Source organism: Pieris brassicae, chromosome 12 (assembly GCF_905147105.1).
Source record: "Pieris brassicae chromosome 12, ilPieBrab1.1, whole genome shotgun sequence".
NCBI classification, from domain to species: Eukaryota; Metazoa; Arthropoda; class Insecta; order Lepidoptera; family Pieridae; genus Pieris; species Pieris brassicae.
In genome coordinates this window covers 3,338,956-3,350,349 of record NC_059676.1, presented here as the reverse complement: position 1 = coordinate 3,350,349, position 11,394 = coordinate 3,338,956, and positions in this window count along the sequence as shown.

The following is an 11,394-nucleotide window of genomic DNA, read 5'->3' as shown; positions in this document are numbered from 1 at the left end:
TACGTTGCATTTCGCGATTTGAGTCACTTGAGGCGAATTATTTCTGGCACGGTCAACAATCATTACCTTGGTTTTGCTGCGATTTATCTTAAGTCCAAACTCATGGCTCACTCGTTCCATCCTTGACAGAAGCTCTTCTAAGTGTTGCGAACTGGATGCAAACAGAGTGGTGTCATCCGCGTAACGCAAGTTCGCAATCCGGTATCCACCAATTGTTACACCGTTTGTCCAGTCTTCCAAGGTGATGCGCATTATGAGTTCGGTGTACACGTTGAATAAGAGCGGCGATATTATGCACCCCTGGCGTACTCCGGCACTTGTATGGAAATCACCTGATAGGACATCATCTGTGCGAACCGAAGCTGTGCCCTCTTCATAAAGCTGTCTTAATAGGTGCACAAGATGTTTTGGTGTGCCCATATCTAGCAGGGTCTTCCACAATACCGGACATCTCACCGAGTCGAAAGCTTTGGAGAAATCAACAAAGCAAATGAACATGGGCTTATTAAATTCTCTTGACTTCTCCATGATCTGCCGTAATATGAGTATTTGTTCCCGAGTGCCTTTTCCCTTCACAAAACCAGCCTGTTCTGGAGCGATCTCTTTATAAAGGTATACTTTCAGGTGCTCGTTGAGAATATGTAACAATATTTTGCTAGCGTGTGATATCAGAGCCAGATGCAAGGTCAAGAGTCGTGAAATACTGACATCTACCTAATTTATCTAAAACGTCCGTGATATTTGATATTGGGTATTTATCGTCAATAGTCTTGTCATTTAACTTTCTAAAGTCCACTACAAGTTGCCATTTCTGTCTACCAGAAGCATCAGCTTTCTTTGGGACTACCCAAATGGGTGAGCTCCAAGCAGAGTCAGAGGGTCGTATGATACCTTGTTCAAGCATTTTATGAAATGGGAAATATAAGCCTATCTGTTCCCTAACTTCTTGACGGTGTACAAAAGGATATCGATAACTTTTGGTGTATACTGGGGTTTCGTCATAAGTCCTAATGCTATGTTTGATTTTATTAGTGAAAGTTAGTGGTTCACCTTCAATGTAAAATATGTCAGCGTAGCGCTTTCAAAGAGTTTCTAAATTTACTCGTTCTTCGCTATTCAAATGGTCAGTTCTAAGTCTGTCTAAAACTTGGTTTACTCTGTCTGAGTCTGGTTCACTGTAAAAACTTTCAAAGTTAAATAAGTCAAGTTGTAATGGTCTGTCAATTGGAATAACTGTGTCTTCGTCATTCTCAGTAATTAATACATCATCTCTGAAATCAATTCTACAATTTTCTAACAAATCTAATCCTATTAAACCATCAAAATAATTATGAAATTTATAGATAAATAGTTTAATATTTTTACAATCATTAAATTCAGAAAAACTAGGAATAAATATTGAATGTTCATGAATGCTTGTTACTCTAGAATTAGTTACTTCAAAAGGATCATGAGTTTTCGGAATATTATGAAAATACTTATCCACTGCTTCAGGGCTTATAAATGATTGATTTGCTCCTGTATCAATAAGAAATTTTAATGGTGTATTATTAGTTTTAATGTAAGGTAATTCTTTTTTTGACTGTATATTTAACTCTATTCTGGTGCGGATTTTTGTTGGCTCTGTTGAAAATCCTGACCTTTTCTACCATTGGAATGTTTCGGTCGAATATCTCTACTGGCTTTACTAGTACTAGGTATATCATAGCGAACATCCTCTACTGGTGGTAAGTCTCGATGTTCATAGTACTCATTATAGTCATATATAGTATTGTCCATTATAGTCATTATAGTCATAATCAGTATTACAATAATTATAGTCAACATAATTAGTATCGTATTCATAGTCATCATAATCATAAAATTCATTAAAATTAATTTCTCTGGACTTAAAGTAATTTGATGGAAGAGGATTGCCAAATTTCTGCCAATCATGACCAGGAATTTTAGGTGGTAATGGTTTTGTCACAAAATGACTCACCCCACTCATAGGCTTAGGGCCAGAATTATTTTATGAAGGATATCTGTAAGGTATCCTAAAACCACTGTTATGGTTAGGCAACGGTGCTCGGAAAATTTTCTGAGTACGTGTTGGATGCATAGGCATGCACTGATGATTAATTTTAACCTCATTTTAATTGAGGATTAAAATTAGGTTTTTGCCAACTTGGTCCTGGTAAAAATTTAGAAGGATTAAAATTATTATTTATAGGAGGAAATTAAATGAAAGTAAGTTGTTGGTGTGAGTTGTGTGGTGTCAATGATGATGATGGTTTTCTTAGATCTGTTGCTAAATTATTTCGCTGTTGCAAATACATGACATTAAGTTCATCTTGAACAAATTCCAAAGCCTTCTCAATTGTTTCAGGTCTCATACATCTTATACGGGACCCGAGAGGATCTTTTAAACCTCTTACAAATGCTTGTAAAGTTAACTTACGATATAAAACTCTTTTGGCTTCTATAGTTGTCTCTAACGTCTCGCGTAACGATACATAAGACATTATAGTACTAAAAAGATTTTGGCATTTGTCATAAAATTCCTGCGGAGTCTCGTTAGATTGTGTCGCTAACGCTAAGTCATTGTAAAGAGCGGTCTCATCCCTTTGGTCAGAAAAATTATTAATTAAAGTATTCCTAATTCCTAACCAATTTTCAGGAATTCCGTTTGAATTTATTGTACGAGCTGCTGGACCAGTAATTTTATTTAAGATGCCATTAATAACATGAATTTATTGTACGAGCTGCTGGACCAGTAATTTTATTTAAGATTTATTTATTTATTTATTTACCCTTCGTTACACTACAAAATAAAAATAAAAATTAACATAATTAAATCAAAAGGAGGGCAACTGGCGGCCTTATCGCTTACGAGCGATCTCTTCCAGGCAACCACTGTGAGTAAAGAAAAAAATAAATGTATTAAATAAGATAGGCAAGTAGTGCAAAATACATGTAATACACAGTTGTTAAACAAAACTAAACAGGAATAAAATATTAAAGATACATTAAAGAGTAAAAAGACACATAAATCACGATAATTTAAGATAAGTCTCACGTCAGTTAGTAGTTAGTAAGAAAGTTCGGGATACGATGTGGACAGGTAATGTTTGTACAGAAGAAATTTAAAGGAAGATAAAGAAGGAGCTAAGCGAATAGGGACGGGAAGTGAATTCCATAGCCTAACTGCGGAGACCTTAAAGGAATCGCCAAGAAAGGAGGAGTTATGAGATGGGATTTCAAGGGTATAATTTTCGGAAGAGCGTAAGCTATAGTTATGGGCTCCCAAAAAATTGAAATCATTTTTGAGATAGGAAGGAGTTTTAGGGTTGAACAGGATGGAATATAGGAGATGAAGAACATGAGCATCGCGTCGCTGACGAATTGGCAACCAGCCTAGCCGCTTACGGAACGCAGAGATATGATCGTACTTTCTTAGACCGAATATAAATCTGATACAGAAATTTTGGAGACGATCCAGTCTATTTAGCAATTCCTCGTTAAGATCGGAGGAGCAGGAATCGGCGTAGTCCAGTAAAGGCAGGAGGAGAGATTGCGCCAGTGAGGTTTTGGTACTAAAGGGAAGAAAATTACTAAGACGTCGAAGGATACTGGAGGCACCGTATAATTTTCGGCTAACTTCTTTAACATGCTGCTCCCAGGATAAATTTTGATCAAATAAAACCCCCAAATTTTTTACTGTACGGCTAAAATTTAAAATTACACCATCGATATGGATAGGGGATATCCTGGCCCAATCAATTCTCGTCGTGAAATAGGGTTGCCAATAATTAATACCTTACTCTTTTTGGGATTGATTAGAAGACCAAATTTTTTACTCCAGTCAACTATCTTTGCCAGCTCATTGTTGGTAGATTGTATGGCTTGCGGGAGATCATCGAGACTTGATTGTACGTAGATTTGAAGATCGTCAGCGTATAAATGAAAATTAGTTGAAAGTCGGAAAGTTAAGGAGTTAATATATATAGCAAAAAGAAGAGGAGAAAGTACGCCACCTTGCGGAACGCCAGATTCAATCAAACTCCACTGAGATATGCAATCGCTTGTCTTAATACACTGGCGGCGCCCATTAAGATAGTTAGAGAACCAGTTAACAGCATGAGAAGAAATATTAATAGATCTAAGCAACCCCATTAGAATTTTAAAATTAATAGTATTAAAAGCGTTGCTGAAATCTAGCAGTGTGAGAATTGTGAGTTGTTTGTGGTCCATGCCTTCGCGAATATCATCGGCTACTCTGACCAGAGCAGTAGTAGTGCTATGTCCAGGTCGAAACCCAGACTGAAGTGGATTCAGTATGAAATTTTTGTTTAGGAAATTATTTAATTGCTCATGTATGAGGCGTTCAAGTACCTTGGATAGAAATGGCAGAATCGAGATGGGTCGAAAATCAGAAAAAGTACTAGGATTAGCCTTTTTGGGGATAGGGATGATAAGTCCATCCTTCCAGCAAGAAGGAAATTCACCTATAGAAATGGAAAAATTAAAAATATGTGTGATTACAGGAAGTATAAGAGAGAGAATAGGTATGATCATAGCACGACTAATCAGGTTAGAACCAACAGCGTTGGAATGAATAGAAGAAATACTCGATTCAACTTTCTGACTAGAGAATTCATCGAAAGAGAAAGATGGAAAACTAGGACGAGGGAGAGATGATATATACTCAAGTGTTAAGTCCAGATCGATATTACTTGAAGTGGAGTGAGAGGTAAAATGGGCGTTTAGGCTGTTTACGTCGATATCGGGAGTCATGGCAGTACGTGGTGGCTTACCGATACCCAGAGATTTTAAAAATTTCCATATTTTTGAGGGATCCCCATTAGACACTGAGTCGTGAATGTGTCGTCTCTGCGCATCGCGACAACGCGTGTTGCAACGGTTGCGCAAGGTTTTGTAAAATACATGTTCCTTATCCGTTTTGGCTGTTCTCATCTTGGCCTTAGCACGGTTTTTTTGTTTAATCAAAGATTTGATTTCATCGTTGAGCCAAGGAGCAGGTAAATGCTTGAGTTTAACGGGCCTCAAAGGAGCATGTATATCATAAAGATTAGTGATGGAGGCATTTAGTAAATCAACTTTACCATTGAGGGTGGGACACTCGTAAATCGTGCTAAAGTCAATTCTGGCCGCATCTATAAGCAGACGCTCGGTGTCGATCGCAGCAAAATTACGCCTAAGGACTACGGTGGGTTTTAGTTTAGGAGGTTTAAGATTGAGAGACAAATAAATGAGGTCGTGATGAGAAAAAGCAACAGCAGGAAGTTGGCCATGGTTGGTAACTAGGTCAGGAGAAGAGGTAAATATAAGGTCCAATAAGGAAGGAGTGGAGCCTGGGACTTTGTGTGTGGCATTAAGTGGCAGGTTATGAAGATTATAAGATTCGGTGATGGAGAGCAACTTTTTCGATCGGCAGTCGTCTTTGATTAAGCAGGTATTGAAATCACCCATAACTATTATGTTTTTATAGAGAGGCGAAAATTTTTCAAGAGTGTTATCAAAGCCTGCGAAATAATCGACTAAAAGAGAAGGAGAGTAAAACACTCCAAGGAGAATTTTAGTCTTACTGAGCATGACCTCGACCAGAAGATGCTCGCATTCATTAGGTGGTGGTGGTTGAGGAGACATACTGATAATAGTGTAAGGGATGTGCGATCGTAGGTAAATAGCGACGCCACCTCCACGCATTCCAACTCGATCATTTCTTATTAGGTTGAAGCCGGGGATAGAATAGCTGAGGGAGGACAGGGTTGGACACAGCCAAGATTCTGATATAAGGATAGCGTGAATTTCGTTGGATACAAATGTTGTCAACAAGTCCAAATGGTGAGCAGGAACGCTTTGAGCATTAATATGGATGACATTCAAGTGTCGCGATTGGTCTTTAAATAAAGCTGTGAGGATACTATGCAAGGGAGGGGTAGATATCTCAGCGCTATGGAATGATTCGAAATCCGACGAAGAGACCGATGTAAATTCAAGAGCTTCACTATCGTGATTCATGTGTTAGCCAATAATATTTATGTATAAGTCTACTAAGTATATAAATTTTTAATTTATGTACAAAAATGATCCTGTGTTCACACTCAATCGCTAATATTAGTGAACAGAAAATATAGTCACACACTTTAAGAAAACAAAAACAAATTAACTTAAAGGGGTTCATTAAACTAATTGTAACTATTTCCAAAAAAAAAAAAAAAAAAAAAACAATTTAACAAGGGAATTTATATATAGTTTGCAGTGATAAATTACTGTAAAAGCTTATTATAAGAGAATAATTTTATGAACTGTGGAAATAGATACAATCTATCATTAATTGACAATCACAACTTTTGACAGTGTCACATCACTTGCTAGTTATTAGTTATAATCTGTCAGTGGGGTCTTTAAAAACACTAAGTAAACAAAAGTTAAGGTTATGAGATACTAAATAATAATATTTTAAAACAAAAGGAAAACAAAAAAGAACTGTTTAACACTTAAAATTAATGACATCAAACCAGTTGACAACAAAGTTGATTATAACCCCGGAACCATGGAACACCGACACTGAAGTTAATGACCCTTTCTTGGAACCTTCTTATTACGGGTCATGTCCCTTGTTCGCTTTGCATCATCAGCTGCGGACGATGACGGGATGCTGCCCGGGACTGAACCAAGTTCCTTCAACGAAGAGATGCGGCGAAGTTTCCCATCAGCCCCAATCACTTGTACACGTCCATCCTGGGTCCAACATTTTGAGACACCAAACCGCTTTCTCGCCTCCATAAATAGTGAGTGCCTTGTTTTTGTTAGGAACTCAGACAAGGTTATACCAGTGCCTTTAAGGCTAGTCTTGGCAGCCCAGATCCTTAACTTATCGGCATGTTCACGAAACTTTAATAATATAGGCCTAGGCTTTTCATTGGATCTTAATCCTACTCGATGGCAACGGGTAAGGCACTGCTCCGTGACATTTGGACACTTTAAAAGGATGGATATCATATTTGCAATGGAGGCCGGGCTTTCATCCTTCGCTTCATTTACTCCATGCAGCAACAGACACTTTCGCCTACTACGCATCTCTTGCTCATCCTGCACTCTAAACAGAATCGCCATCTGAGACTGGAGATTCTCTAGGCAGAATAGAACAGAACTTTTAAATGTTTCAAACTTCCTAGCAAGTGGAGTTTGTTCCAGCGATGGGGACCTATTCTGAGCTGCAATAAGGCGCTGCTGGAACTCCTCCATTCTGGTAGACACCATTTCGGATACATCCCTTAAAGACTTTTTAAGATCCTCCATAATAAGGTGCAAGTGAAAAATTAATAGTTCAAATGAAGGTACTTGAAGAAGTGATTATCAAACTTTAAGTTAATTTTAGTTAAATAAAGGATATTATTAAGGAAAAATTGCGATTAATGTGTAGTGGAACATTAATTCATCAATGGAACTGTAAGTAACAAAGTTCAAACCCAAATACTATTTTATTTTAGTACAAATCACAAGACACACCAATACACGTTGCACTACTACCCACTTGTATATGCACTTGTATTAAGATGCCATTAATAACACATAAATTCGATAATTCGTATCCTAACTCGTCTTTCACGCATTGAATTACGATCTGATCACAAATTCTAATAAATCTAGGAAGAATATGTGGATTCCCATCAAATTCAGGAACTGGGCGAAGGTCCTTATACACTGTATCAGGATCCATTTTATATTCTAAATTACTTAAATTTAATTTTAAACTTTGAGGGCAATTCAAGCTCTCAAGAAAATTATTTAAACCTACTGAAGGGCGATTCAAGCCTTCACTTAATTGACGATTCAAGCCTTCACTTAATTGACGATTCAAGTCTACCAAACTACCCCTACGAATTTTATGCCTGGAGGACACAGGACTATTTTTCATAGGATGGAAAATTGTGACGAGGAGAAAGCAACACTGATGGGAAAATAATTCAATGTACTCACATAAATCGTCGACTTCCCTGGTTTTCTTTGAGTTGCACTGAAGTTTGAGTACGCCCCGGCTGCTTCTTAGAGATCTCTGATGCTTCGGTGAACGCTTGAGAGCGACAGCTAGAACGACCGCGCGCGGTTTCGAATCTAGACCCCGGATATCTTCTTTATAACGATCGTAGTAGCCCCGAAACTATCCTACCGACTGCGCCAATTACGAATTCGACAGCCCGGACTCCCAAAAAAAAACAATAATTATATAACTACTTTATTAATTAACTTATAATTAGGTTACAAAAACTACATCCGTTATCGATGCTAGATACGAATATAATGCTAACATATTTTATTGAATTATAATTTATAAAATGCGGTAAATGCCGTAACAGCAGAATGGTTCCTCGAAGCCGGCACATTGATCATACACGTGCCGCGACGTCAGCGTTCTTCTTTAGGGTACCGTATGTAATTAGCGCGTACATAAATAGATTTGTTGGTATTCCGACATAGGAACAGGCCACATATAACTGGCCATGTGAAAAAAATGGATTTTCAAGATTAATGCCACAAACCATTAGCGACTGTACTTATTTATTTATACGTATTTTATCAATATATTAACTCCAATCGAAGCATTTTTTAAACTATATTAATTTTTATTACATCCTCTTTGACGATATTTGCAGCACGCATTCTGACAATGTTACGTCAAACGCCATAACATGTTACATGAAAAACGTTTGAATTGTAAAAGCACTATCTATACACTGAAAAAAAAAATTCTGTTGTAACATAAGTAAGGATTACTCAATATGGTGTTTGGGTTTTCTTAAACTTTATATTTTTCGCGAAATTTTCTTTCATAAGAACCTTCTTCTGACAAAAACAAACACAACAAAAAAATAATTAGCGAAATCGGTACAGCCGTTCACGCGTGATGCCGTGAGCAAGGGAAATAGGGATTCATTTATATATATATACATATATAGATATTTATGAAGATTTTTTATAACTTACATCTAGATAAGAATTTTGGTAAATAGATTCATATATTCTATGATCGACTGAGTTAAATGTAAAAGAAATTTAAAAATTAGAAATATATGTAAATTTTGTAAAGTACCTACATCTTTTTTGAGTTCGGCTTTACATTAATAATTAGGTTTTTATAACAATTTTTATTCTTTTGTCTCTATTATCCGAATACCACTTTTAAGAAAAATGCGGAAATTAAAATCTACAATACCGAATGCAGTTTCAAAGGCAGCTCATATTGTACAAAGTTATAAAGTAAGCGAGCGATACACATGAACTAAATTTGTTTTCAGAATATTGCTTTGCAGTAACAAAATCTTAATCTAATATGTATATAAAATTCTCGTGTCACGGCGTTTGTAATGAAACTCCTCCAAAATGGCTCAACCGAGTTTTGCGAAATTAATTTTTTATGATACCTACAGCATATAAAAATACAGATATCTCTTATTTTTTATTTGTTAATTAAAAACTTATGACTTGACCTCTGAGGTTTATAGTCGTAGAGAAAAAAACATAGAAAAACCTAAAAAGTTTTCATTCCGAAAAACCGAACAGTTTCTGGGGTAGCATAGCAAAATATTCAATGTTGGCATCTACTAAAAAGGTAGGCTTAGTCAAATAACATTAAGAAGAAACGAAGTTCGCGGGGGCAGCTAGTAGTATATAAGACAAAGTCGTGTTTCAAACACTTATAACTTATATACTCGGGAACGTCTAGACAATACTCATGGTTTTTGGTTTATTGTATTTGTCTCAAATAGCAAAGTAACTATTAAAAACATTGTATAATTGGCGAAAAAACAAAGTTAAAGTAAAAAAAACCAATACAAAATGTTAATGAATTTCGTACCTGTCAAACATTTAATGTTATCGCATCGATACAGTAAACTCAAATTAAAGAACGGACATACGTATTTAAACAAAGGTTAAACAATTCGAATCTTCGATATATCCACAATATTTGGAGAATGGTCTATTATAGATTTAAATAAAATTGAATAGTCTCAGTAATGAAAAAGGATTGACTATGTGCGTTCAGAGACATATTTTGTGGAAAGTAAGGAAAATATATCAAGGTATTTAAATATTTTAAAAAAGATTTCGTTAAGAAAAACACGGTGACCACGCACGCTGAAAAGCTCGCGAAACGTCGGAGAAAAAATTAAAATTATGTAAATAATTATAAGTTTTTAATATAATACATAGCTTCAATCCGTTCAAAAAGTGTTTTTCTTAATGTGTAAAAGCTATGTTAACAAAAGACAATAAAAAGATTTCAATTTGTGTTATTATCTTAATAATATTTATTTTGTATATACTGTATTACTTTCAAATCTTCTAAAAAATCATAAATTAAGTTCAACTAATCTGTAACATTCAATGACTGTTAGGCGGTACGAAGTTCGCTGAGTACGTTATAAATTAAACTTACACTGCTCTTGTAAGTCGCTAATTTTTGTGTCGAAAAACATAAAAAACAGAGTGCGTTGCCGGTCGTTACGCTTCTTAAAGGACCTAAAGTCATGTTTTTTATGTAAAGGATGCAAACGGGCTGGAGGCTCACCTGAAGTGAAGTGATAATGCCGTCCATGTCACTCACATTGGCAGAAGGCTCGGAAGTGCATTGCCAGCCTTTCAAGAATTGGTACCCTCTTTTTTTGAAGGACTGTAAGTCATTTTGGTTCGGAAATACTTAATTAACATACTGAATAAAAGAAAGTGCTGTTATTGTAGCATGATTAATAATTCCTTAATAATATAGAAAAAAATATTTAAACTGAATTTATAATTGTATAAAATTAAACCCACTGTGTCCCCTACAGAGTACTTACGTAACAAAACACAGGAAGCGACAGCATTTTCTGTAAAAATGTATCGTGCTATGTTGAAGGTGGTGCTTTGTACTTCACTTCTAATTAGCGCCGTGACGTCACACAGAGGCTCGTTTCAAAGTTCTTTATAAGGGAACTATTAGAATGAGGAGTCAGCATAATGGCCTTGTGATGTTGCGAGCCTAAAACTCGGTACACATGACAGGGTTTTATATAGGACTAATTATCAACTATATATGAGTGGTTAGTCTAGTGGCTTTAGCGTCTCAACTCTAACTCTTGCTCCTTCCTTCTTTCCTTGGTGAGGAAACACAGCTTCTCTTATAACCCCAAAATTCAACAACAAACTATAACATAAATTATCTTTAAAAATCAAAAGAAACGGATGCAAGCCGCAGACTAGTCTACCCACAAATGGTTGTAGCGCCACTGGAGTTATATAGCCATAGAGTACACATTACATACATTAATTTATCAAATCAAATAAATATATATATCAAAATATACAAATCTTCCAATTAAAACAAGATAAGATTTCAGTGTATAC